Raw genomic sequence first — 27,878 nt, forward strand, 5'->3', positions numbered from 1 at the left:
TCAAGTACAAAAAGCAAATAGACTGGCATAATGCCTTAATAACACTATATGGCAAAACAGATACGTTAACACGAGATAAAGTCAAGAATTTATAAAGCCAGACCAATAAAGTAAGACCAATAATGACATGCCTTAGAAACAAGACTCGACACAGCCACAACACAAAGGCTACTGGAAACGGCAGAGATGAGAGTACTGAGAAGAATTACAGGAAATACGCTGAAACATCGAAAAATAATTGAAGTCATTACAAAAAAATGTAACGTACAGTGTATAAATAAATGGACACAAAATAAAACAAGAATGAAATAACCACACAAGCAGAATGGAGGAGACCCGTGTCGTCAAAATAGCAAGAAATAAGTCACCAATCAGCAGAAGAAGTATCGGACGACCGCACAAAAGATGGAGTGACAAAATTCCATAGAGGTATTAATATGCCAATGAACAAGCAGAATTGCTTATAAAGAGAAAGAAGAAGAAGTACGACAATTTGGTTATCAAGATTGTGAGAAGCGGCTAGTTATCTGCGTCTAAATAGAAAAGAAAGTTTACTGAGAGAAATGGAATTGGTTTGTAACCATCCTTGATGGTTGTCCGGTATCCGGTTTCGAACACTTACAAGTGGTTGATGATCAGATCCAATATCTGCTCCAGGAAATGTAGTGACTTTTTTGACGAAAAATGACGGCATTTAGGAAACGCTATACTTGTAAATGTATATCGATCGTTCGGAAGAAAAGGGTTACAACTCGAAAAAACTACTTTTGCAGGAGAAGAGTTTTAAGATTTTTTTCGGAGTTTTTTTTTTATTACCTGATCATTAATGAATAAAACTTTGTGATTTTTATTTAAATAAGTAGGCTAAGTTGGGTTTAATTAAATGACATAATTGTGATTTTTCAAACTGTTTATTTATTGTTATAAAAAAATACATGCAACGGTTTTGAATTAAAAATTAGTAAATGTTTACAATTTGTAACAATGTTAACTTAATTTATAATTATTCAATACATACCTAAAATCGTTAAAAGAATTAGATTAAAGCATTACAAATTATTGTAAAAATCAAAATAATATGGCGGTACGCATTTTTTCTTTTCGACTAATGATATCAAACCTGTTTTTTTTGCCTCTGATATACCAGGTTTCGTGGAATATGCGTTTTTTATTTTGATTTGTTCTATACTAACAGTTTTTCTCGAACTAATAATTTCCACTTGGCAGAAATCTGTATCTTCAAAAGAATTTTTATAAAATACTGTATTTGGATTGTTTTTTTTTCTAATTTGATTTCCTTAAATGACGAAGTTTTTACATTTTTATTGATATTTACAAACAAGTCAGAAGTTAATTTTTTTAAATTCATAAAATCCTTAAAATAAAAGTTGGTTTACTTTATATGTTTTTCCGGTTTTTTTTGCTGATCTCATAATGCAAGCATACTGATCAGGAGCGTAAATAGGGCTTGATTTTCTGTATAGTTTTATTGCCTTTTCTATTGTCGCGTGTACACTATCAACTTCATTTTGGCTATGGCCGGAAACAAGAAATTTATGGGTGATTGAACTTATATTTAATTTTAGTATTGCATAAATATAAAGAGCTATTATGAATTTGTTTTTGTTTTGGCCTGTACAGTTGTCGGAATAAAGTATTACATTTAAATCTTCTTCATTTTGATTGCTTATATATTCTAGAAATTTAAAAAGACGGGAACCTACTTCATTCGCTCCCCTTTGTGCCTCACCCTCATGCCACATGAAGCAAGTACCTGGGTGGTTTTTAATATCATACAAAGTAAAATTTAGTACATTAAGCTTTGAAACATAATAGAAAGCTGCAGTATCTCCTACACGATCAGGCAAAACTGCCTGCAGATCAAAAACAATTACTTTAGTATTTTATGTAGTATTTCTGTCATTATCTTTTTCTTTGCGACTTAAATCCTTTTCTTTCAAATGTTTCTGATATTTTTCTAAAATATTTTGCTGTTCAATAATAGAGGAATTTTTAAATTGCAAACAAAACACCTTTGTTAACTAAACTGGTTATTTTTGTTGAAAAACTACCAAAAGATTTTTTTATAATTAAACAAACTTTTAATAAAGATACACAAAAAAATTAAATCATTTTATATCTGGATTTTCAACAAAAGCCTAGGTATTTAATATTTTTTTCATGCACGAAAATAGTTGCAGGTCTAAAATATTATCTTAAAAAATTACAAAAAGTATTAAGAAAAGTGATATATTTTGACATAACCCAAAGACTGTGAATAAACTTATCACAAAAGTTTAGTCAAAAGTGTAACATGTCCTAATTTTACAGTAACTATTTAAAAATCAATCAAGAAAATTAACTGAAAAAATTGGTTCAAAACAGTTACAAAACAAAATGTTGCGGCTTTGTTACAAACGCGAAATAGTTAATTTAATCGAAGATTGTAACATTCTGAGATGTATCTGTTTCGTTGTAAAATTTACATGCATTTACTACTTACTTTTTGCAATAATATCGAATGTATCTTCTTTCTCCTAAATATTTGAAACACTAACGGTGAGAAACTGAGATACAACGATCTTGTACAAAATATTCTGCGAAAAATGTAAAAATCCCCGTGTTACATGCGGACATCTTTTGGCTGGTAGTAAAGATTCTCTCTAAACTTCATGCGTTCCTAATAGTAGGCACCTTTTTAGTTAGTTTAATGAAATAAATTGAAAAATAAACATTTTTGAGATGTAACTAACCCTTTTCTTCCGAACGATCGATATAGTCTATTTGATTTCTTGAGGACTCAGGGTTATTGCCATCATCAAATGGGGCTTTCCAAGTGTATAGTCGTCGCTTGGATAGTTTATACCAGGTGTTTGCAATGATCATATCGTGTTCTTTACAAAATTCATACAATCTCTGTCCTTGATCGTTAGGTTATCCTAGACCATAAGGACCTACAGTCTGACCTCGTCGACCTTCCCCAATTTTTGCATTGAAGTCGCCTATAATATATAAAATTTCGTGTTTATTAAGTTTCTGTAAGATGTCTTGGATCTGATCATATAACTTCTCGACTTTGTCGTCATATTTTCCACCTGCAGTCGGGGCATAGATTTAAAGTATGTTAGTTTCAAATAGTTGAGTATTTATTTGGAGTAATATTATTCTATCCGAGACTGGTACGAAATTGGTCACATATTTACTCATTACTGATGTAACTAATATACCTACACCATTTTTGTGATGTGGGTCTTCTGTGCTGTTACCGGAATAATATAATACACTTCCGTCCTTTTTACATGATCCTGACTCTGGCCATCTCATTTCGCTGATTCCCAGTAGGTCTATTTCCATTCTTTTCATTTCTTGAATTGCGTTACAAGTTTCCCAGCGTAAATAGACTTCTAGCATTCCATGTGCATATTCTAAAATTAGATTTCTTTATTTTTAGGATTTTTTCACAAGGTTTTCGCATGTTTACGACCTGAAAGTCTTCGTGGTTAAATATGTTTCTCCTCTCCTGCCGAATCTTGTCCTCTGCTTTCCATGATTACTAACGGTTTGCAATTGCAGTTTCAATTCTATGGTGATTTTCCTGGGGGTACTCTATGAACCGTTAATGCAGTAGTTTCCCTTTGCCTTCTGCATTCTTATGCCGTTGACCATTATTTGTTGATTCATCTGCCTTCGGAGCCGATTTCTCAACCCCAGGACAAAATAATGCCCTACCACTCACCAACTCATCCGCCCTAAGCCGTTGGTCAGTAAGTGGGGGATTGTTTATATCGGAAATCACTAGGACGTCAGAGCCTCATTCATTTGTTATCTAACAGGATGCACCGGATGACCATAATCAAGATCATAACGCGGGCAGGTGAGGTTGACATTAGGATAGGAGAGGCTATACGTTGCGCATCACTATCCCTTGCATCCCTAGGATATAATCTACTAGGATCCATAAAAATTGACTCAAAGCTTGTTTGAAAAAACTGTGGTAGGCTAGATAGTTAGATGCACATCCAGATAAATTTACTAAGCCACATTCGAAAGCTTATTTGGATGTTGTGGGCTAGTAGATTATGGGAAAACCGTTTGCTTATTTCCCTACATCACTGGGAAGGCCTTGAAAGACTAATCTAATCTAAGACTTCTTCTTCTTCAGATGCCATCTCCGCTACGGAGGTTGGCAATCATCATAGCTATTTTAATTTTTAAGGCAGTAGCTCTAAATAGTTGTTTTGAGCTGCATCCAAACCATTCTCTCAGGTTCTTAAGACATGAAATTGGTCTTCTTCCGATGCTAACCTAAGACTGGATTTAATATTATTGGGAATCTTATGATTAGCAACAATTAGAGCTTCTTCAAAATTAGTTTTAAGATTTATGAACATACAACATTTAGTTGTTACGATTTCTTCTATCTAGAATTCTTATCATTATTAATTTTAAAAGATGAATATAGCTACAAAGATATAATTTTTATTTTTTGTAGCACAAGTTCGGCTCTGTAAGTTCTAGTACTTTCAAATAACAAATGCTTCAAATGTGACCGGGGAAAAAATAAAAAGAGATAAACCATTTTACATCCTAAGGCATAGGGATCTTCGTGGTGTAACGAGGTACCATAAAATGCGAGCCCATAGGATATGACTTCACGGTTTAAGGAGTCTTCAAATAAAACTTTTCAGCTGCAGCAGTTTTTCAGTTTATTACAGTTAAACCATGACTAAAAAGCACAAAGGTATGGTCTACCGTTTTGAGTTTAAGATTTTGGTTTTCTTTCTATGCTGATTAGGTCATATTTCAACACTTTTAGACACCAATTTTTTGTTGGGTGCTATATTTACAAGCGGCAAAGAGCTCTAGAGGACAAATATTTTTTCTGTGATGATTTTTGGAAAAGTTCAACATTTATATAAAATGAAGTAGTTTTAATGTATTGTAAAGTAACTAAATATTAATTGCTTTACTTTTATATAAGACTCACTAGATGTCAAAAATTGATCAAAAGGTATATTTTTATAAAGGAATAATTTTTATGACGGAAATAAACATCACAAATTTCGATCAGACGCAAATAAAGGTGTTTAGAAGGTTTTTGAGAATATCCAGAAGGGATATAACTAAAACTGATATTATCAGATTGGAAAAGCCTTTTATAGAAAGATCTTATAGTGCAAAAAAATAATTTAAACTGAGATTCAATCTGTGCAAGGACACGCAAGGGAACATAATAGTTAACAAGAAGAAAATCATTAAAAGATGGATGGAACATTTCAACCACTTGTTGTGTACCTAGTGATGGTGATAATGCCCCCTTGATAAGCAATTTATCCTTGATCCAAATAAAAATAAAATCGATTCACCGATCTTAGATGAAACTAACGAGGCAATCCAAATATTAAAGAATAACAAAACGCCATTAAATGTTGAAGTTTGCACAATGAACTTCATAAACTCTGTGTTGCTCGGATAATTCTTGGTTGATAGAAAAGCGTATGGGGTCTATGGTTCTGGAGTTTTTAAAATCAATTTGATGATGATTGATATGTAAGATGGTGTTGACCTAGAGCTGAAATTGAGTCAGAATTGCGAACAGAAATGGAATGTTTATAAATTCTATTTTGGATTCTACGATTTATTTGGCTTATGTAGGATCGGAGGCACTCTGCACAAGGTATTTCATATACTTCGTCTTGTTCATTTGGAATGTTGTCTTCAATTGATCGGACAAGAGATGAAAGTTTCTGTTGGGGGGTAAATATTGTCTTTATTCATCTTGATTCAAGAATTGTGTCGATTTTGAGTGAGATCTTTGACGTAAAAAAGAATAGCTTTCGTATAATGAAAGTCTGAGTCTTTGGTTTGCGATTTAGTGGGAGATTGATGTCTGTGGATGCTCCTACTGATGTGATTTTCACGTTAACCGTTTTGGATGAGGGTTCATTTTAAACTAGCGGGTCTACTTCTACCTAGCGGGGTTAACTTCAGCGGGTCTACTTGCATTATCGCAAAGGCGTATTGATCTGGAGACAAGGGTATTAATGACTGAATTAATTTGTCTAGGTAGATGATGAGAGTTGGTATGCAAGTAACGATTTGTATGAGTGGGTTTTCGATAAACAGAGTGATGAAAACCTTGGGATTGGTTCTTCTTTATGATAACATCGAGAAACGTTAGGGATGAATCTGTTTACACCTCCATCGTGAACTGGATACTAGGATGTATACCATTCAGATTGGTTTGAAACAACACCAAAGCATCCCTGCCATGGGACCAAATGATGAATATATCGTCAACATATCGAAGCCAATACGTGGGTTTGAGCATTGATGTGGATAGTGCCCGGGTCTCGAAGTCTTCCATGAAGATATTGGCAATTACTGGAGATAGTGGGGAGATAGCCCATTGAGACACCATTTATTTTTCTGTAGAATTGATTTTGAAAGATGAAATAAGTGTTGGACATACAATGTTTAAGGAGAGATAAGTGGTCTTGCTGGATATTGTATTTAGTTTTCAGAATGTTTAGAGTTTCGTCTATAGGAATGTTAAATATACAGAAAATGAGAACACTCCTTTTTTTTCTTAAATATGTGTAATTTTGATTTTAATAGATTGTTACACCACAATTTTGGCGAAATACTTAAAATCTTCTTTTTCTAGTTAATAGCTTTAGGTTATAATTTCTTCTGAGCTGAGTGCAGCTTTTGACAGTAGATATTGTCATTATTGATTTTTATTACTACCATCACAGACGTCAATTTATTATTAGTTAAAAGCTTCAAATGATGTGTGTTTTTGCACGTAATGTAATTAATTTAATTATACAACTAATCATAAAGTTGTTCTTTTTGCAGGGAAACGCAATTGAGTTTTATTAATGAAACTTTCAGTGGCGGATCCAGAAACTTTTGTCGTGGGAGGGAGGGTCGTGGGTCTTGAGGGTGATTTTGATATAAAATTTGGATTTTTGCACCTTTCAGTGGATGATCCCCAGAAATTTTGGTCGGGGGAGGGGGGTCATGAGGGTGATTTTGATATAGGATTTAGATTTTAGCACCTTTACGATTGATATGATTTGTGCCTCATGTAAGGTAATCATTTTGTCAATATTTATTTTAATGATATATTAAATCAATGAGAAGTTCTTAAAACCCAAATACCCTACGGTTGCAAAGTAGAGTACAACATTAAGGGGTCTTAAACTTATACCAAAAAAAAATAATTAAAACCCACATACTCCATAACAGTAAAATCAAGTGTAAAAGACTATTAAACCAAAGGAAAGTTATTAAAATATAAATACTGAAAAATCAAGGACTGTCAATATAAACTTGGTATTTTAAAGACAATTAATTTAAACCCACCCATCCTTTAGCTACAATATCAAGAACAAACCAATGGTAAATAACTATAAACCAAAGTTAAGTAATTTAAATGCAATAACTTAATGTAAGTGTAAACATTAATGAGTGTATTAAACATTTCTAATAAACTCTATCTTATCGTTAGATATCCGATATCAATTTGTAAAAACATCAGTTATTCCTTATTGCTATACGGAGTCGAAACATGGACTTTCGGAATTACAAGTATGAGGAGTATAGAAGCCTGTGAAATGTGTGTGTTTTCGAAGGATGCTGAAGATTTCTTGGACAAAGCACGTGACCAACAACGAGGTGCTGAGAAGAATGAGGACTGAAAGAGAACTCCTAAACATTGTAAACAATAGAAAAACGAGTTATCTAGGACATATTTACAGAGGAGAAAAATATAACTTTCTACGACTCATAACGGAAGGGAAAGTAGAAGGAAAAAGAGGTCCAGGAAGAAGAAAATGCTCCTGGCTGAAGAATGTAAGAGAATGAACAAGCATGGACACACATTCGATAATAAGAACAGCTCAAGATAGAGAGCAATTTGCTGTAGCTATAGCCACCCTTCCGTAATGAAAAAAGGAAGAAGAAGTGTAAACAGCATTCTATTTAAATTAATTTATTCAACAAAAAACATAATACAATTTAAGAATAGTTATTTCTATAATTAGACATATTAGGCTACAAGGGAGTGAAATATTTTTTTACTCCGTATTGAAATTTTTCTCACGAATTGTCAGCAACTCTGAATTTGCGGAAGTCGTGGTAGCGTTAGTTGAGGTATTACTGTATTCAGAATTGTTGATTTTTTTAAAGAGCAGTGTAAAAATCCTTCCACATAATTCTACACTTACCCCTAGAATAAATGAGTTTGAATCATTTCAACTCTTGACTTCCTGCTTATAGGGTTGATGGGTTTTGAATAATTTTTTTAGGATTATTTGATTAAAATTTATTTTTGTTTGGGGGGGGGGGTCATGACCCCTGTGCACCACTTGGATCCGCCACTGGAAACTTTGCTAATTGAAGAAACAAACATTCTTACATATATTTTTTACAATCCACAATTTACTGATAAATGGAATGGAATTTACCTTCTCTTGATAGCACATTTTATGAATAGTGCTAATTATGAAAATATATGTACAATCACAGTTCTATGGTTCTCTGTCACCTTTATTTTAATTTCCAGAAGATTTTCCTGACCATCTTCTCTCTCCTGCATTAATCGTAGTTGTTGTTTTAATATTACCAAAAATCTTAAACGCTACTCTACTTTTGGCATAATAATTTATTCTTTTTTTGTAATATACTAACTCTGCGTTGGCCCAAAACAAGTAATGACTTTTATTGGTTTCACGATACTAATTTTCCAAGTTTATCGTTTTTAAGTCAGTCATAAATCAGACTGATTGTGGTTTTAATTTCTGCGGCTATAAAGACATAAATATCAAAATGTTCTCCATTCAAGTGGAGTTTATGAGAGTTTTAGTGTTTTGCTGTTTTCGGAAATATGCACTTGTTTATAGTCCTAAACCACATGAACGGGAAATGTTAATAATACTATAAACCCGATAGCGATACTCGCAATTCAATAAACTTGTATCGTATATAACCAGATAAAATTTTACCGGTACACGTGCTTCTGTTAAAACCAAAAATCGCAGATGACTAGAAGTTATAGCTTTTTGAATACAGACTTTTAGAGTATTAGATGTTGGGAAAACCTAGATTCCCTTAGCTTAATCAAAAATGAACAAAAAATATGAATATAAAATAAAGTTAGTAAAGGGACTAAGCAGAATCAAATACTCATAGCTAAAGATATGTGAGACGTTATATAAAATAATATAAAATTAATGGGTCATGATAAATAGAATAGACAAATCTAATTTGTAGTTAACAATAGAATATAATTTAATCATTATTTTATATCTGGGATTTTAATCTGGGTATGTTGTTTCATGTTGTTGAAATACGATATAGATGGAAAGCAGACATTGTTGACTGCGAAATAATTTTAATATCCTCCATAAGGCATACCTTACTTTCAGGCAAAGTTAAAGGAACGATAAGGCATACATTGGACCTAGATATGGCCGCCGAATAATTTCAACAGGTTATCATATTCGCGTTCACAGACAACTTATCAAAAATAGTGAGAAATTTTAACACGAAAGTACCCTGGTGGAATCATAACCTTGCAAGTAAAGAAGTCAGATGAAAATTTAATTCCGAAAAAACATCAGGTGAGTGGGGCGATTATCGCAAAGCACTGACGGATTATAATAAGGAACTGAAAAGGACAAAAAGGAAATCATGTGGAAGACAGAACGGACTACAGAAATGTCCAGGTTCTACAAAGTTTTCTTAAAAGACTCTTAGATAAGTATTCCCTCGTTCCAAAAGAAGTCAGGTAAATATACTGAGAATGTCGAATAAACCCTGAAAGAACTTTGCAGGGCGCACTTTCCTGACTTTCAAACAAAACTTATAACAGTAGTAGCAGACTAGACTAGATACCATAACTTATGGTTCTATGAAAAACTGGCATGTGCCTAAAGAGTCAGGACAAAATCAAATAAGCAATAAACTCATTTAAGCCATATAAATCACCGTGTCTGGATGGGATTTATCCAATAATTATACAGAAGGGAAGGGACCTTCTGTACAAAAATTATATAAGATACTTCAGACTAGCATAGCACTAATAAGGAATGATGGATATTGTACACAATTACATCCTAGCAGTCATTAAGAAGAAAAAAAAAAGAAAATAAACACTAGCCGGACCAATGACAGAAAAAAGATCTAGATAAAAGACGGGAGTACTCCAAAAATTTCGTCAGCCTTACAGCGCTCATCCCATTTTCGGAGTACGGTACGTGCGACAGCTAACTGTAGCAGAACTTCCTTCTAGGAAAAAATGTGCTCGGATGTATTCCTCTACAATGAATCGAACACACGTCAGCTATCCCTAGGGATAAGTTAACCTGGTACAGTTTTAAGGACTGTGGTACATACCCGAAGTATAGAGGCTCAAAAGGGTAGTTTTTATAGAAAAACCTGGCAAAGTCAGTTAGAAAAATGTCCCTGGCGACAATAAGTCTTATGCGGTTTGTACTGAAGGCTCTAGACAAACTGCTCGATAGGCATATTAGCGATGGTATATTGGTAAGAAGTCCAATACATCAGGGAAAGTATAAAGCAGAAGTCGGAAACGGCACTGCACCAACTCGTAGAGAAGGTACAGTACGTTCTGGAAAACTAAGGAGTGCTGTTGGGTGCATTTCTCGATATTAAAGGAGTATTCGACAACACCTCCTATGAAGCAATCATAAGGGCGATTCGTTTAAAAGGAATATATGAAACTAGCTGTAGATGATAGACTGCATACTGAGGAGCCATTGATATACGCAACGTTACAGTGCCAGTACAATTAGCCAGATATTGTCCAGAAGGGAGAGTGTTGTATTTTCTCTTGTCTTCTATTGTCCAGGGCTAAGTGGATGACCTAGTTATCTTAGCCTACGACAAATTTAATGGTAGATAGAGATAGAATGCAACAGGCTCTGACTCTAGTTACAGAATGAACTGCAAATGTAGGACTTAAAATAAGCCCCCAGAAGTCCAAAATCATGAAATTTATCAGAAGGAGAAATTTGAAGAAAGTGATACCTCTAAGCCTAAATGGTACAAATCTAAATCTTTAAATCTGGTGAGTGAATCTTGGAGTAATATAATATTAGAGGCTTCAATCCGCAGATAGAACGAATATCCAAGAGAACGGTATCTACGTAAATGGTAACCAGACGCACTCATAGAAAAATGGTGGTAAAACCAACAATTACATAGGCATCAGTGGTATGGTGGCCAAAAGAGTTATCCTTAAACTAAGCAACATACAAAAATTTGCTTACCCCAGGATCACAGGCTCTATGAGAGGCACAGTAACGGCAGCCATGAAGGTTTTACTGGATCTCCTGCTACATATAATTATAAGGGTCTAGGCGAGGATGGGGTATTATAGACAGCGAGAAAACCTGACTATGAAACTAGAACTTCGACTATGAAACTACTGTTAATAATATTATCATAAATAAAATTAGGGATTCCGAATAGATGACAATTTATGACCATGAGGTACATAGTTATAAACCTAAAGTACCTTTCCAAGGGATTATCAGTCTACGTGAGGAATGGAATAGAGGAAACACTCAACTAAGACTGCAGGAATATGTCTGATAGATATAACTACTATCTCCAATAATCTGAAAAGTTTTGAAGTGGTTATAACATCTTCTTATTATGTATAAATCGAAAGGTTTTTCGATTAATTAATTGAAAAATGTAGCAATGAAAGGGAGAAGCTAGCCATTTGTGTATTTGTTAATTTTAAGAATTTAAAATATATAGTTAAACTCTCAACTTTGGTAATATTCCTAGAGTTCCATTTTATAACCTTTTTTTTTCATTTACTCTAAAACAACTTATTCTCGTATTGTCCTACTAAATTCTCCCTGAATATTTTATATATGGAAATAAATCGTAATTAACTGTAATAAAAATTTCATTTTTTATTTTGTTTTTGACGTTTCAATTTAGTCACAAATTCGTTTACAAGAAAATTTTAATTAAAAATTGTGATAAAACTAATTTTAACATATTTACGGTATTTTCAATTGTATTTAATTACTAGTTATCATCACTTGTTTTGATTAAAAAAAAAAAACACAAATAACTCACTCAAGAGCTTCTTAATATTCTTTTCCTGTGATTTTTAAAACACTATAAAAAGCTGGATCCTTATAAGTTAACAAATTTGTGGCTGTACAAAAATTTCTTCTTAAAATTTAGTTTCACTTAATAAAAATAAAGGAAAGTTATCCCATATGTATTTTAAGGCCTGTCCTTCTTGGTTTATCTATTTGGCAGAATGCTTTACTTAACATAGCTTAATATAGGTTTAGCAATGATATTACTTTTTTCGGGTTAAGATCCCTTTTACGAAAGAGTTGCATCAAATGTGTGGAGTGCAAGTCTTGTTCTGGTACGCTACCTTAATACCAAAATAATAGGCGGTTTTCACAACAGGGTTGAGTTTACGCTTTTGTAATAAATGTTTACTGGGTATCTAAATAAAAGGAATTATCTTACAATAAAACACTAAAAACTTTTGTTTTTAAAACTTCCACAAAATTTATTATATGTAATATATTATAACTACAGCCGTTTCGACAGTGTACCTTTTTCAAGTGATCTATTTTTGGTGTGCGTTGACACTTTATAGTCTTCAACTAAATAAGTTAAGGAGGGCTGAACTGTCTCAAGTTCATTCAGAATTATGTCTGTATTTTTTAATTTGCTAGTTTTCATAGATTCTAATATCCTCCTCCTCTATCATTTATCCTTCGTAAGGATTTGGTGACGTTATGGTATTTCACGAATGGTTGCTATCCATTCTTCTCTCTCCTGGGCGCGGTGTGCTGCATTAGACAGAGAGTAACCGGTAGCGCACTTTATTTGGTGTGGCTATCAGATTCTAAAATAAATAGCTTAAAACTTTTATTTTGAATGGGATAAATTTAAAATTTATCATTAAAAGAATGATTATGGTCTGGAAGGTGAAGTGCGTACGTAGAATCTGAATATGCTCTGCCATCCATCTGTTAAAAGTTCTTCCAGTTTGACCAATGTAAGTTTTTGGGTAATCGCCACATTTAAGTTTGTATACATCACTGTATAAGTGCTTTTTCTTTTGGCTCTTAATGTCCTTAATATATTTGTCTAAGTTTTTGTTTGTTCTGAGGGTTGGTGTTATTCCTTTCTTTTTTACGTGTTTGAATATTGTTTTTGATATCTTTCCTGTATATGTAATCGAGCAGAAAGTACTGGGGTTTTCTTTGCTGGTGAAAATAATAGTTTCAGGGCCTTTTTATGTAGTTTTTGATTAAAAAGTTTATGTATTGTTTGTTCGTTGTACCCATTGTTTACTGCTATTTACTTAATAATATTTAATTCTATCTCGAAGTTGTTTTTTGACATGGGAACTTCTGTGTGTCAAAACATAAATCAGAATGACCAACTTAAGACAAACAGTTCTCCCCTCCTCAACTCATTCAGTTAAAGACTATAAAGTGTAAACGCATGCCAAAAATAGCCTACTTGAGAAAGGCACCATCCCGAAACTGCTGTAGTTATAATATGTTATGATAAATTTTGTGGAAGTTTTAAAAACAAAAGTATTCAGTGTTTTATTGTTAGATAAAATAAATTTCCATCAAGTAACGGTCAAGTCAATCATCTAAAAGGAATAATTGTTCACTGTTAAACTGGAAGTTGACACACTTCCGTGACATGTTCATCTCATACAAGCAAATTGTTCTGAAACAAGAAATCTTACTATCATTATAGCATAAATTATCAAAACCCATAAAAAAGTTGTACTTTTACCAGTCCAGATAACATAAATAATATAAATCTCACAAATAAAATTGAAATGTTAAAAGAAGGAGGGGAAAAGATAAAAGACTACCTAAAGATACTTTTCAATAAATGTTTGTTTGAAGGACAAATAGCGCAAGAGTGGAACAAGGCAAATACAATTCTCATATATAAGAAAGGAAATAGATCAAAATTAGCTAACTATAGACCAATATCTCTCTTGTCACAAATCTATAAAACTTTCACTAAGGTGAAAGCTTAGCAACCAGCCAGTTAGCTCACCAACCAGTTGAACAGGCAGGATTTAGAAAGGGGTACAGCACAACCGACCAGCTTCACACACTTAAAATATTGATAGAAAAGACCAATGAATACAACATTCCAATATACCTAGCGTTTGTTGACTATGAAAAAGCGTTTGACAGCATAGAACTATGGGCAGTGGAGGAAGCGCTAGTTAATTGCCGAATAGATTCACGGTACAGAATGTTAATCCACAATATATATCAAAACGCCACTATGAGAATTCAGCTAGACAGAGATTTGCAAACTCCATTAATTAGAATTTGTAGAGGTGTCAGACAAGGGGATACAATCTCACCCAAACTATTTACTCTGGCGTTTGAAGACATTTTTAAATCTATAGACTGGGACAATAAACGGTATAAACGGGAAATATTTAAATCATCTAAGATTCGCCGATGATATACCCCTGATAGCAACAACTATGGAACAACTACGAATAATGATTTCAGACCTAGAAAAAACATCTCTTGAGAAAGGACTAAAAATAAATCTGAAGAAAACTAAAATAATGACCAATACAGAAGACAGATCAGTAATTACCTTAGGTGGAACAAACATAGAACACGTCCAAGAATATATTTACTTAGGACAAGCTATCAGAGCAGACAAAAGTAACCAGACTAAAGAAATAACCAAAAGAATAAGAATGGGGGCATTCGGAAAACTCTCATATACTACCAAAAACCAAAAAATACCTTTAAAATTAAGAACGAAGGTATTTAATGCATGCGTCCTACCTGTTCTGACATATGGTGCCCAGATGTGGACGTGTACCAAGAGCAACTTAGATAGAATAAAGAAAACTCAAAGAGCTATGGAAAGACAAATGTTGGGAATATCGTTGAGAGATAAAAAGAGGAACGAGTGGATAAGATGCAAAACCGAAACAACAGACGCTGTCGAACATGCATTGAAATTAAAATGGAAATGGGCCGGGCATAACGAAAGATATCAGGATGGAAGATGGAATAAAGAAATTGGCCACTGAAAACCATATACTGCAAAAAGGTCAAGAGGTCAACCGCAAATGAGATGGAAAGATGACATTGAGCAAAGCGCAGTTCCAATGTGGAAAAGACAAACAGAAGACAGAGACAAATGGAGACAAATAGACAAATGGGAGAGGCCTATATTCAACACATGAATAGATTTTGGGCTATAGATAGATAGGTAGATAGATGAATCTCACAAATATGACATCAGATATGATGGTTATGTGCTAACTTTAAAAAACTAAACTTCTTTTAAACTAAAAACATTAGCTGTTTTACTGCTCAAACGATTACATTATTGGCAATGTAAAGAACGGGGAAAATGTTTATAAAGAAAATCAGAAAAAACAAAAGACATTTTAAAGGAAATCGCCGCAGATTCTACACAATAATGAAATACAAAGTTAATGAACAAAATATTTTTATTATTCGTTAATAAGTGTTCTTCATAACCGTCTGTAATTCAATCCTCGTTAATATTGGTAAGACTCTTTTTTATACTTCCAATCTGTCATGAAATTGAGATTAGCAACTAGATTTATGACCTCGATGAACATGTAACACATACTTTATTTACAATCTGGTCATGTAGGCACATTAGTTTTTAAACTGTAGACAGGTGTTTGGTCAGTTCCTGAACACAGCATCGCAACTAGAATGTTATGTCTTTGAGAGACCACCCTGGCGGCATTGCGATGTTTAGGTAAGAAATTAACGTGTTCGTCCTTCGATACCTGATATACGCTGTGTGTACACAATATTTTTATGGTGGCCTGTTCCAAATGTCTAAAAGACCATAGCATATCCCTTACTAATTACGTTCAGGCTAATAAAAAGTATGAACTTATGGATTCCTATAAGAAGATATAGTAAAATGCAGTTAGTGTATTTTTCAAGTATAGACTTGAAAAGATGGGCGTTTAGTCTATAAAAGGTAGGCTAAATTTTTTATTAAACAATTTGTGAAAATAATTTTAAAAATTCAAGTTATATAATTATTTTCGTTGTTATATCTCGGCTGCTATGTGTTTTAGAAACATTTTGTATAAACAAAAAAGGTTGGCAATTAAATTTCCTACACGTAAAAATTGCCTGCAAATTGAAACAAGGATTATTATTATTACAAAATTAGCAAAAACCATTAAAAAAGGGTAAAAAATCAATGTTTTTCAATAATCTTTTTCAAATACTTAAAAGCCACATAGAATTTACAAAATTTACTTTCTCTGAAATTCTCTGAAATATAAAAAACTGCACAAGCTTTCAGCACATTCAATTTAGCAGTTTTTACAAAATAATTTTGCAATCTATATTCGAATCATTGAAATCCGTTGAATAGGAGAGCCTAAGGAATTTTTTGAACAACTGTATAATTTTTAAGCTAATAAACAAATAGAATATTTTTTTCAATTTTCAATTACAATGCAATATATGATTAAAAGGCTTGGATTAGAATAGATTTTACAGTTGTGTCTAATAAAATTATTTAATTTTTTATTTTTTTGTTTATTTTTGTATTTAACTCTTAAACCAAAACATCTGGTCTCATAATAATGGGAAACATCCGGTCTCAGGGAAGCGGCGCAAAAATATCTACATAGAAACATTTATTTTGATTTTGGATGTATAATATGATGTAGGATGTATAATTTATATTTTCATTCATAAAAGAAAATACTAATGATACTATTCTGAAAATTTATTTTTTAACACAGGGATACTTACAAAAATATTTCAAAACTTAGAACTATTTAAAGTAAACACACCGATTCTCAATAATTACTATTAATTATAAAGTTAGACCCCCATTACAGCACAATTATTGTGGATTGTGGATTGGATGTATTGATAGGATTCCTACATTTTATGCATTTGTATGATGTTTTTCTCCCTTTCTGAGGTGGGTAGATAGCATATTTTGCGTTTAAAAGTTTTTTTAGTTTATTGTGCAACTCAACTACAAGGTAAACAAATTTTGAATACAAATTCGTTTTTCGAAGGAAATCTGGTACATTCTGAAGAAGTTCTTATTGGCTAAGAATAATATTAGTAAAACCTTTTTTATATAGACATTTTTGACTATATTTTCATAGACAGGTGATTTATCAGAAGCCATGAGGTGTCCGTGTGTTAGCCGAGTTTGGCCAATTCTTAGCCTGCGAACGATTCATTTGTTTCTTCTAGTTAAGTTAGGTAGCTGAAAGATTTGGTGAATGATAGATAGGTTGAATTTTGTGTAGCTTTGAGACTGATCTCCTGTATTGGCTTTACCAGAACTTTTTGATCTAAAGCCTGAAAAGTGGGTTTGGATCTGATACTAGTTGAACAGATTTGATGTCTGACTTGGTTGTAATTGCTTCCTTTGTATTAGTAACAGCAGCCTAATTACTTAAAATACCAACGTGTGAAGGAGTCCAGATTAATGTCACATTTGTTCCAGTGTCTAATGGATGTTCGGAATATATATTTTAAATTGAGTTGATGGAGTCTATGCAGCTAGAATATATCGTGTAATTTACCGAATTTATTTAATAATAACTATATTTATTTATTGCTCGACACTCGCTATTTTTTATATATTGGTATATATATAAGTAATTGCTAATTTTTTATAGCAAGGAAATCTTTAAAATTTATGATGTTGCTAACACAAGGTTTATTATTCTAGTTTTTATTGACATAAATATATTTTTCTTATTCTTATTTTTTTTTTCTTATTCCCCTTGTTGGGTGGAATTTTCCTGCTCCTCTTGGTGCATCACACATTAGATGACAGACAAAACTCTATCTCCATCAACTTACAATTTACTCATTCAGCTACAATCCATCGAACCAACATCAGAAACCATCAACAACTTATCCTATTACCCACATGAAGTTATAAGTGTCTGAGAGAATACGTGAAATGATGGGAGTCAAGCATACAATAGTTGATGACATGAAAACAAAACAGTTAATATGGTACGGCCATGTACAGAGAATGCCAGATGACAGGATTCCAAAACAGATTTTGACGTGGACACCAGTAGAAAGGTATGCGTTTCACCCCACTTTGACCTTTGACCCCTGACGTCTCAAGCACCGTCCGCTCACTGGTTACGTCCCGCGATGACGTCATGAACGCTAGCCCGCGCCCCGTCATGACGCTCAGCCTACTAGGCCAATCGGTCATTTGGTAGGTGTCAATAGGTATAAAAAAAAGTATTTATCAAAGGTGTAACGGTCATTTGTCATGGTTAGAACGGGATATACGAAGCAATGTGTCGATATAAAGTGTAAATACAAACCGCAGAGAATAACGCAAAAGCGAATAGTAATGTCAAGGTTGTCGATATGGGTATTGCAAACATATATTTTTATTTAAACTTGTGTGTTAAAGAAATCCGCAAACTCAAAGTGCGATAAAGAAACTATTTTTAATCGAGTATTTATAATATGAAAAATTACGAATGTATTTACAAATTAGCAAAGATTTCAGATATCACCGATGCAGAAAGCCGCAAAATATTATTTTTATTAAAATGCAAATAGCAGAAACACATGAGAAATTGATAAAGTTGTAAGCAGGTTGCGATATCGCCAAAACCGCAAACTGTTATCTAGGTGTAGAACAACAGCGAAGACTTCATCGTTTCATTTTAAATAATATTTTTCAAAGAAATGTGCGTGTTATGGATTATAGTGTAAAAAATCAGAAAAATGTGGCAAAATGTAAAAATTTTGTGAAAAAATATGTAAATATACATTTATATGCCTGTAAGGACCTACCAAGAACAAGGATTAACAGAAGAAAACAGAGGTAAGTAATAAGAACTATTATTATTATTATTCAATGACTGGTGTCTAAAACGATTCAAAAACGTAAGGAAGGTAAAAGCGCTAGCATGTATTTTGTAAAAAATGTAGATTTAATACACATGTACAAAATGGCGGTTGTACCGGCCAAATATTTCAAAATGTGGTAAAATAATTAAGAGATTAAAACAGTTTTACTTTTGCTTACAGAGTATACCAAAGGGATAAAAAGCCCATAAAGTTCTAAATTGTCAAAAACTAAGGCGTAAAGACCGACAGGAATAGACGAAGTATACAGATACTAAGGTAAGATATTGTTATTCTGCATTAAACATGCCTATTTTTTAACAAATACCATAAATGTGCCTGGTTTTTAACAAGCACGTAAATAAAATGTCTACGAAGGTTTTTTTTTGCAAAATGTCCAATATGCAGATGTCCCAAATGTCTAATGAGCATGCGCAACAAAGTCACGCTATTTGTTTAATAAAAAACGTTTTTAAATGTAAAAGAAAGAATACACGAGTACCTAGAAAAAATATTACACAGTACAAGCATTGTACAAATTATGTAAACTTATAATTTTAGATGAGAAGCCGAACATGAAGCATCAGTGCCCACCGTAATTAATATTTGGAAATCAACAACAACAACAATTGACAACGTTAGACGCTGAATAACTAAGGGTAAGCAAATGATTGTAAATTTTTGCTTTAAAGAAAAGAATATAAAAATATGTAAAATTTGATTGTTGTAAGTATCAGAAGTCATAAGTTTGTGCAATATGCGGACAAAATAATAAATTTATCGTTTTCACCGGTTAGATAACAATTTCCTGTTGTTTGTTTGGGAATTGTCGATCTTCTAATAGTATCAATTTATTTTACATAATAATTAAAAGAAATACCAAATGTTTAGTAATTGTTTTTACATTAAGAATAAAGAGATTATAAATAATAGATAAATAACAAAAATTATTATACAGGGCGGATAAAATGAAGATTTTACATATAGGTTTAACCAAAATGTTCTTGTACAGGGTGTTTATAAAACTTAAGTAAATATAATAGCCCTAAGTAATGTTACATCTCTTTCCAAGGCCTACCCAGGAGGCAATACGTCAACATTATATGACATATTCGTGGATATATCAAAGAATATTGAAGTATTGGAGATGCTTACGGCCTCGTTAAGATTCCCCGCCATATGTCTCAATATACAGAGCATAGAAAGACATAAGACAGGCCTACGGTATTTGGGCCCATCCATGCTTTGCTTATGTAGAAATCACATATAAGTAGTGTAAGGCCCAGTAAATATCTTTTAGTGATCTGTGCAGAGTATCTTTTGGGTATCAGGCAGCTAACAAACACATAGCTCCGGAGTTAACCAGACAGGTTCATTAAGTAGCCAGTGACTCATAACAGATATCTTTTGGTGATTTATCTGAGCATCTTTTAAGATTTTTTATTATACAGAGGTATGGTCAGGGCTAGTTCAAGGTAAGGCTCAGTAAATATCTTTTAGTGATCTGTGCAGAGTATCTTTTGGGTATCAGGCAGCTAACAAACACATAGCTCCGGAGTTAACCAGACAGGTTCATTAAGTAGCCAGTGACTCATAACAGATATCTTTTGGTGATTTATCTGAGCATATTTTAAGATTTTTTATTATACAGAGGTGTGGTCAGACCTTAGTTCAACGGCTACTACTTTGGGGTAGTCTACCACTGACTAAATAGTACTGACTCTTGGGAAGGTTATCAGGGATTAAAGCTAAAAGGTTTTTACACTTAAATATGTAGATATTCTTCGTAAACAAAGCATGGATGTTGTCAAAATATAACCTATGCAAAAAAGTACAGTAGCTCTTAAATATTTTTTAAAAATGGTAGATAGCATTTTTAACATTGAAAATAAGATAACATTCTGAAATTTTGAATATTGTTGATGTTTTTTAAATTGAATGATAATTTTCAAAACAAATCATTTTACATAAAAAAAAAAGTAATTAACGAGGCATTTTTAAGATTTGAATGTCGAATTTAGTGTCTTTAAGTTGTATGTAAGCATTGGAACTGGCTACATTTTCAATTTGTTCTAACATTTTTGCCATATTGACATCTGTACTAGTTGTTGTCGAAATAGGATGATTGAAATTGTCATTTAAAGCCACAATACGGATTCTGTCACCCTTTTTGTAACCAATTTGTTTTTTTATATCGTTAAGAGCAGAGTCTAATTTCTTTTTCAAAGAGTCTTGATTAAGACCACCACCTACATAGTTTTCACAGCATAGTTGGAAAGTGCACTGATGAGCATTGAATTTTTTAATTTCTCGTTGATTTATAATATTTACAGACCACATTTTGATACGTGTGTACTCTACGAGTGTTCAACTGTGAATGAGGAGATTTTGGCATGTGACACACTATTAACATCAATCTAAGAGGCCTTGTAGCCTAGAGGCAATGTATCCATACACTCATCATTATGTACAATTTTTCGTTTTTTGTAGTCCATCTTGAATGTCTTCGATACCCTTTTTTTCGTCACTATGTCTTTAGTGTGGACATCGCGGCATATTTGGTCATATGTGAGCTTGATTTGTTTGGTGGGATCGTGTATGATATCATTCATCGCTGAGGTATTGAGTACTAGGCTGTTCTCGTAGTTTAAAGTAAAGCCTTTGATTTTAGTCACCTCTTTGCCCTCGACTGTTTTGTAGTAATAACTTTTTGGTCCAGTAGCCTGCCATTCTACAATATAATCATCTGACCCAAGCTCATCGCTCCAATCGCCCAACATTTCACCTGTTTCGACAGTGTTTAGGCCATCATCAATATAAACAACGGAGTCTGTGTCGAAATAAGCTACAGCCTCTCCTAACCTATCAATCATATCGTACAGTCTCAGACGAGCGTTACTTGTCGTAAATAAAGCCACAAAAATATTTGTAGATGTGGGGTCTTCTACAAATACGTCCTTGTAATCATATGAGACTTGGGCTATATGATCGTTAACAAATATCACATTAGTTATGTTAATCTTATCATCCATCAAGAGCTCATACCATCTTTTGAGATCCACAACATACTCTGTCTGTTTCATATTCATTCTTTGCCCAAACTTGCCCCATAGACTATTCAAGCATAGTTTAGCGACTGCTCGTTTACCAAGATTTGGAGATATCTTCTCCAAGTCTAAGTCTATGCCCATTTGTTCTTTTACAACCCGAGCGTATTCTTCGTTTGAGGCATATGTATGTGGACTAGTTTCTAATTTTATTTTCATAAAATCTTTGACATAGCCCTTAAATAAATCCGTCGAAGTTTGTTCAAAATTCCACACCTCGTACACTTTCAACATTTTATACCCCTTTTCTAGGGCTTTATTGATCTCTAGAGTCGTCCACGTACCTTTTAATGCGCGTTCTGAGTCATCATGATCACAATGTTCGCAATCTTCCAAGGCGCATTGATTACACAACGGAAACATTAATTTGTCAGTTTTGACAGGTAGGACTGGGTGATATAAGTTGGTAGGTGGTAGTATTTGACAATGTACTAGGCCAAACCACGAGGGGTTGTATGATTCAGGTGCATGTATTTTAACAGGGTGGCCAATGGGGTAGCGGTCATAATACTGTACAGTAGGGTAAAGCGATACAATATCTATATATCTAAGCTTTTTACCAGTCACATTTAGTTTTATGGCGTTTGTTCGTCCTCCAAAGAATGCTTCACGAGGCTTTAAGGGTTCAACAATTTGAGGGCTCGGTGCATTTTTACATTCTTTTGATTTTAACCATTCACATTCCCACATTTCTACTAGTTTGTAACCAGCTTCTTTTATTTGTGCGGCTCTCCTCAGTGTTCGTTCGTACAAGTCGCTCATTGCCTCATTGTTGACATGATTAATAGTGTTGGGTGCAAAACACTCGGGGTGGCCATGCCAGAAACAACCGTGGTACTGGTACACAGTATTTGTACAGGCATCATAGCCATCCACTTTTGCACCACAGATCGTAATTTCGCCTCCATTAAGAGCATGTTGTACGTCTGGAAACTGACTGAGCCACTTTATGGATGCTTCACTGTATGTATCCTTAAGATCCTGTTTTACAACCCCAATAGTATTTGGTTGCAGATATTTGGCCCTATATATAGCCATACAAACACTAGCAATGGTCAGATATTGAAACGGGTCTATGTTAGCGATCCCCAAAAATTCTTTACGAAATTCCAAACAACCTCTTCGTAGAATATCTACATCTGAATCGCAGTAGGTATGTAGCTCCCTCTGAAAATCAAACTCATCGTTTTTATGGTCCTCATACCATTCGAGGAAAGCTGTACGTTGCTTCTCTTTCATGGTATTGGGACCATAATATTTAGGGTTTGGTAAAGCCCCAACATAGTGCTGGTTCTCAGGCACATTAAAAAAGTGAGGAAAATACCCCTTCTTCAACTCTGTCAATCCAAACGTTTTGGGGAATTCTGCCAGAGGACCGCTCACGAAATTCGAACTATCAATTATTTTTAATTTAATAGCAGGTACTTCTAGCAGCATCAGTTTTGACCCGTTGTAGATGGTGTACGGTTTTATCGTGTTTTCTACACAGTATTTCAAAATAAAATACGAGTCGTAACTTTTCCCGTTATGGGCAATTGCTGTATAACCCCTGTGTTTCTCAGAAATTAACCATTTACAGAACTCATCATTGTCTTTGAAAACAAATTTATTACCATTAAAATCGTGGGCTATCACCAAGTTCGGTATGTGTATACCTGTGTCTTGCATTGCTTCGTAATCGAAAAATAAATATTTTTCTGTATATGTGCAACGGTTTATGGGTGTGTTAGAGAGGCCGTTGCATTGACATGGATATTTACATGTAACAGTTGTTTTATAATGCTTCCGACAACCCATATTTTCTTCATTACTACGATTATTACATACACACGGTACTTCGCAAATTCCTCCTTTGGCGGGCTTTTTCATCATATAGCAATGATGCGTAGCTATCTCTACGAATGTGTTACAATTCCTGCACATCGAGTAGCCGCACACATGCTCGTTGGCTCTTTTACATACTTTATTGCACTTTTCACATTTAAATACTTCTTTGCACATTGCTTCGTGATTATGCAGGCATTCAATATTAAAGCAGAAGCGGTTACATAATTCGCAAAGGATCTTTGTGTGCGTCGACAAGTCGTGTTCTGGCTGCTTGCAGATTGTACACAGAGGTGCTTTCTTGCACTTGTGCTTATTTGAGCCCTGATAAGGTGTATCGCACTTTGTACAGTAAAAATTGGTGCCATACAACCCTTTCAAACTGTTGATTACATCGAAGTGATTACCGTTTTTATATAGATAAATTTTGTTTGTTTTTTCGGGACCCTCGTATATGATTGTGTTGAAATTTTCAGCGCAGATGATCTTAATTTGCACATTCAACAGTTCTTCGGCCTTCTTAAAATCATCCAAAGTAAAGCCGTCGACATAGCAACCACCCAATAGACCACAAAGTTTTTCCGCCAAAACAGTCTGTAATGTTCGGCCATCACGTATGCTCTGAGTATCCCTTTTGATCAATTTGTGACCCAAAATCTCGTTTGTGATGTATGTAAGAGCCGTTACGATTGCTCTAGCCCCACAAAGATTATCATTATTAACAATCCGTGTAATGCTCTTTTTGGTTCGACGATCCTCTGACAAATTTATCATTCTACGACGACCGCTACCCCTAGGCATATTGAAAATTTGAATATTGAATTTCGTGTCACCCAAAAGAACAGTATCGTTAGATGTTAATATGTTTTCAACTTGTTGTAATAAATTATCCATATTGTCTTCTGTGGTCACTTTTGTCGATATAGGGTGATTGAACTTGTCATTTAAAGCCACAATACGGATTCTGTCACCCTTTTTGTAGCCACCCTGTTTCTTTGCATCATTCAGCGCATCCTCCAACAGAGCTTTCAAGTTCTCTTCGCCGCGGCTAGGAGAACCCCCTGTATGCTGCTCGCAAGAGAGCTGAAAACTATGTAGGTACGCACAAAATGTAGTTATGAATCTACGCGCTAAAACCTTCAATGACCAATTTTGAACCATTTCGAAAATTATCAAAATTAGAAATTTCAAAATCAAAAAACTTTACAATTTTTCAAAAAAAACTAAAAATTCAAAATGTAATATCTATTTTTCAAAAAAAAAAATGCACACTTACTGTAAAGGCTGATAAGAGCAAAAGCTGATAAGAGAGAGAGCACGTCTTAACGCCAGGGCTGACTGATAAGAAATGAGAGTAAATCATCTTTTGCGGGCCTTTTATACGTTTTCACCCTAGGTCACGTGACACTCTATGATAAGGAAAAGGGTAATACTGTTTGAGAAAAACAGGGGTGTTTATTTTCAATTTTACATAAAAACAGCTGTATAAAGTATTTAAAACATATCAGTTAGTCTTTTTACGAAATCCCGGTTGTAAATTATCTATATTTTCGAGTTGCGGCTAGCTATTATCATATTGTGATAAAGCAATTAAAACCGAGTTTATTCAAAATAATAAAAGTATGTACATTTATAATTAATTATTAGAACAAAACAAAATCTATTTTGCCAAAAACAACGATCATTTTTTCAGAAAATGATATTAAAATTTAGGGCGTTGTCCCGCTTCGGGAGAACTCGTAGCACTTCGGCTAGAAAATCTTTGCAAAATTAACAAGATCTTACCTGTCGACGAGAATTACGTCATCGCTACTTTTAGGCAAAGATAGTGCCGTGTGCAAAACATACTTGTTGTTTTTTATCAAGGTATTATGTCAAACGGTTAAGATAGGTGATGTCATTGATATTTTTAGGTAATGACGCGGGCGCGGCGTTTTGGTTATGTAGAAAATAAAAAGGCATGCTAAATTCCATATTATTTTATTTGTTAAATTAATACATATTACATGATATTCTTGAAGGAAGGCATCGGTTAGTGGGATGATGACTTCTGAAGTATTCCGTTTTCTTAGTAGCCACTAGATGGAGACAATTAATGAATAAGCTCTAGATAACGCAATTCACTTATTATTTCTTCTGCTTCTTTTCCTTGTAGAGCATCGCTTTTCGAAAGAATTTTGAGGCCTTCTACAAGTATATTTGGATCGTTATTTTCGTTATAGAGGGTCCATATTTTTTCCACTTCGTCAAGTAACTGTTTGTCGACAGCACTCAGATCCTCAATACGAATTTTATTTTCCTGCTGTATGTCTGGTGTATCTTGAACATTGTTGTGTCTTTTAGACTTTTGATGTACTGACATTGACGCATCGTGGTCATGTATTTCGACCTTTCTTGTAATATCATTTACGGTCTGTGGTCTTCTTTTACACAGGTGTTCCGATGCAGCGTGGTCACGTGATTCGTCATTTCTTACGTTAGAATGTAAAGTCTGTGGTTTTTTTCTTTTAGCTGGATACATGGGCTTAATAATTTTTTCGTATTTAACGGTGTGAGATTGGTGACGTAGCCTGCCTCGTCCGTCCTTGTGGGCACCTGATATATCTAGCAGAGATTTGTAGATTTTTTGATCGGCTAGTGTGTATTGTAGAGGGTTTTTGGAAAAAAGCAATTCGTATAAACCAGGTGTAGCTTTAAAAATGTGTGAATCCATTTGAATGTTATCTTTATCAAAATCAATGGGATGAGTTCCAAACTTCCAGTCACCGGTAGACCAATTAAATCTCGGACCGTATACTTGGTCGATGTTCCCCACATCTTGGATATATTTTTTAAGATAAGGGTAGGTATCATTACCCTTCACGGCTTGAGTACGTCGAACTTCCTCGGAAGTGAGGTGTTTTGTTTGAATATTTTGTGCTTCGTCTTCTTCGAGATCTGGTGCTTTATTAGTGTTGGTTTCATTTGTGTAGTTGAGTATTTCATTAAGAGGTGTAGTTACTGGTTTTAACGTCGATTCTAGTAGCTCTTTTTGATCAATTTGCATCCTTTTGAGATCGTTATACTTTGCCCTCACAATTGCGGCGAGTCTTTTTACTTGAACTGCTCTGTTTGACGACATCTTAACAAATGATGTCATAGTTTTCATCTCCTGTATTTATACCCTCTGCTACCCTCTGGTACCCTCTGCTACCCTCTGCTACCCTCTGTTACCCTCTGCTACCCTCTGGTACGCTCTGCTACCCTCTGGTACGCTCTGTTACCCTCTGTTACCCTCTGCTACCCTCTGGTACGCTCTGTTACCCTCTGGTACGCTCTGTTACCCTCTGTTACCCTCTGCTACCCTCTGCTACCCTCTGGTACGCTCTGTTACCCTCTGCTACCCTCTGGTACGCTCTGCTACCCTCTGGTACGCTCTGTTACCCTCTGTTACCCTCTGCTACCCTCTGCTACCCTCTGGTACGCTCTGTTACCCTCTGGTACGCTCTGTTACCCTCTGTTACCCTCTGCTACCCTCTGCTACCCTCTGGTACGCTCTGTTACCCTCTGTTACCCTCTGCTACCCTCTGTTACCCTCTTCTACCCTCTGCTTGCATGTCGCTGACGGCGTCTGAACTGTTAGCGTGCCACTGATGGCGCCTGCTATGTTCTGCAAACCTCTGTTACACTCTGTGTGTCTCTGTGTAAATCTGCATCCATCTGCTAGTATATAGACATTGGCCTATTAACACTTTATTTGATTCTCTTTTATGATTTTTCTTTTAAACAATACCATTCTTATCTGATATCCTTTACAAAATGACTGCGGTTTCTTGTTTGTTTCTACATAAAGATATAAATTTCGAATTTCGACCTGAAAATGTAACAGTCTTTGATATTCTTTTATCTTTATTGGTTGCTTGAACATGGCTGAGTGCGAGTTTCTTGTTCAAATTAACATTTTATCTGAAAATTTTCAATTCGTTACCATAAATCTGATTCAATTCACACAAGATCTTGACTT

The 27,878-nt window shown here is 34.3% G+C and overlaps 1 long non-coding RNA gene across 2 annotated transcripts in view; it reads left to right on the top strand.

Moving 5' to 3' along the window:
• The first annotated feature begins 18,661 nt into the window (after nt 1-18,661).
• LOC140435165 (uncharacterized) overlaps nt 18,662-27,878 on the top strand; it is a 46,563-nt gene continuing 37,346 nt past the window's right edge. For both annotated transcript variants that reach the window (XR_011950112.1, XR_011950113.1), the window contains exons 1-3: nt 18,662-18,921; nt 19,128-19,223; nt 19,506-19,603. This is a non-coding gene — a long non-coding RNA (uncharacterized lncRNA). The remainder of the gene's footprint in view (nt 18,922-19,127; nt 19,224-19,505; nt 19,604-27,878) is intronic.

Source organism: Diabrotica undecimpunctata, chromosome 2 (assembly GCF_040954645.1).
Source record: "Diabrotica undecimpunctata isolate CICGRU chromosome 2, icDiaUnde3, whole genome shotgun sequence".
Taxonomy (NCBI): Eukaryota; Metazoa; Arthropoda; class Insecta; order Coleoptera; family Chrysomelidae; genus Diabrotica; species Diabrotica undecimpunctata.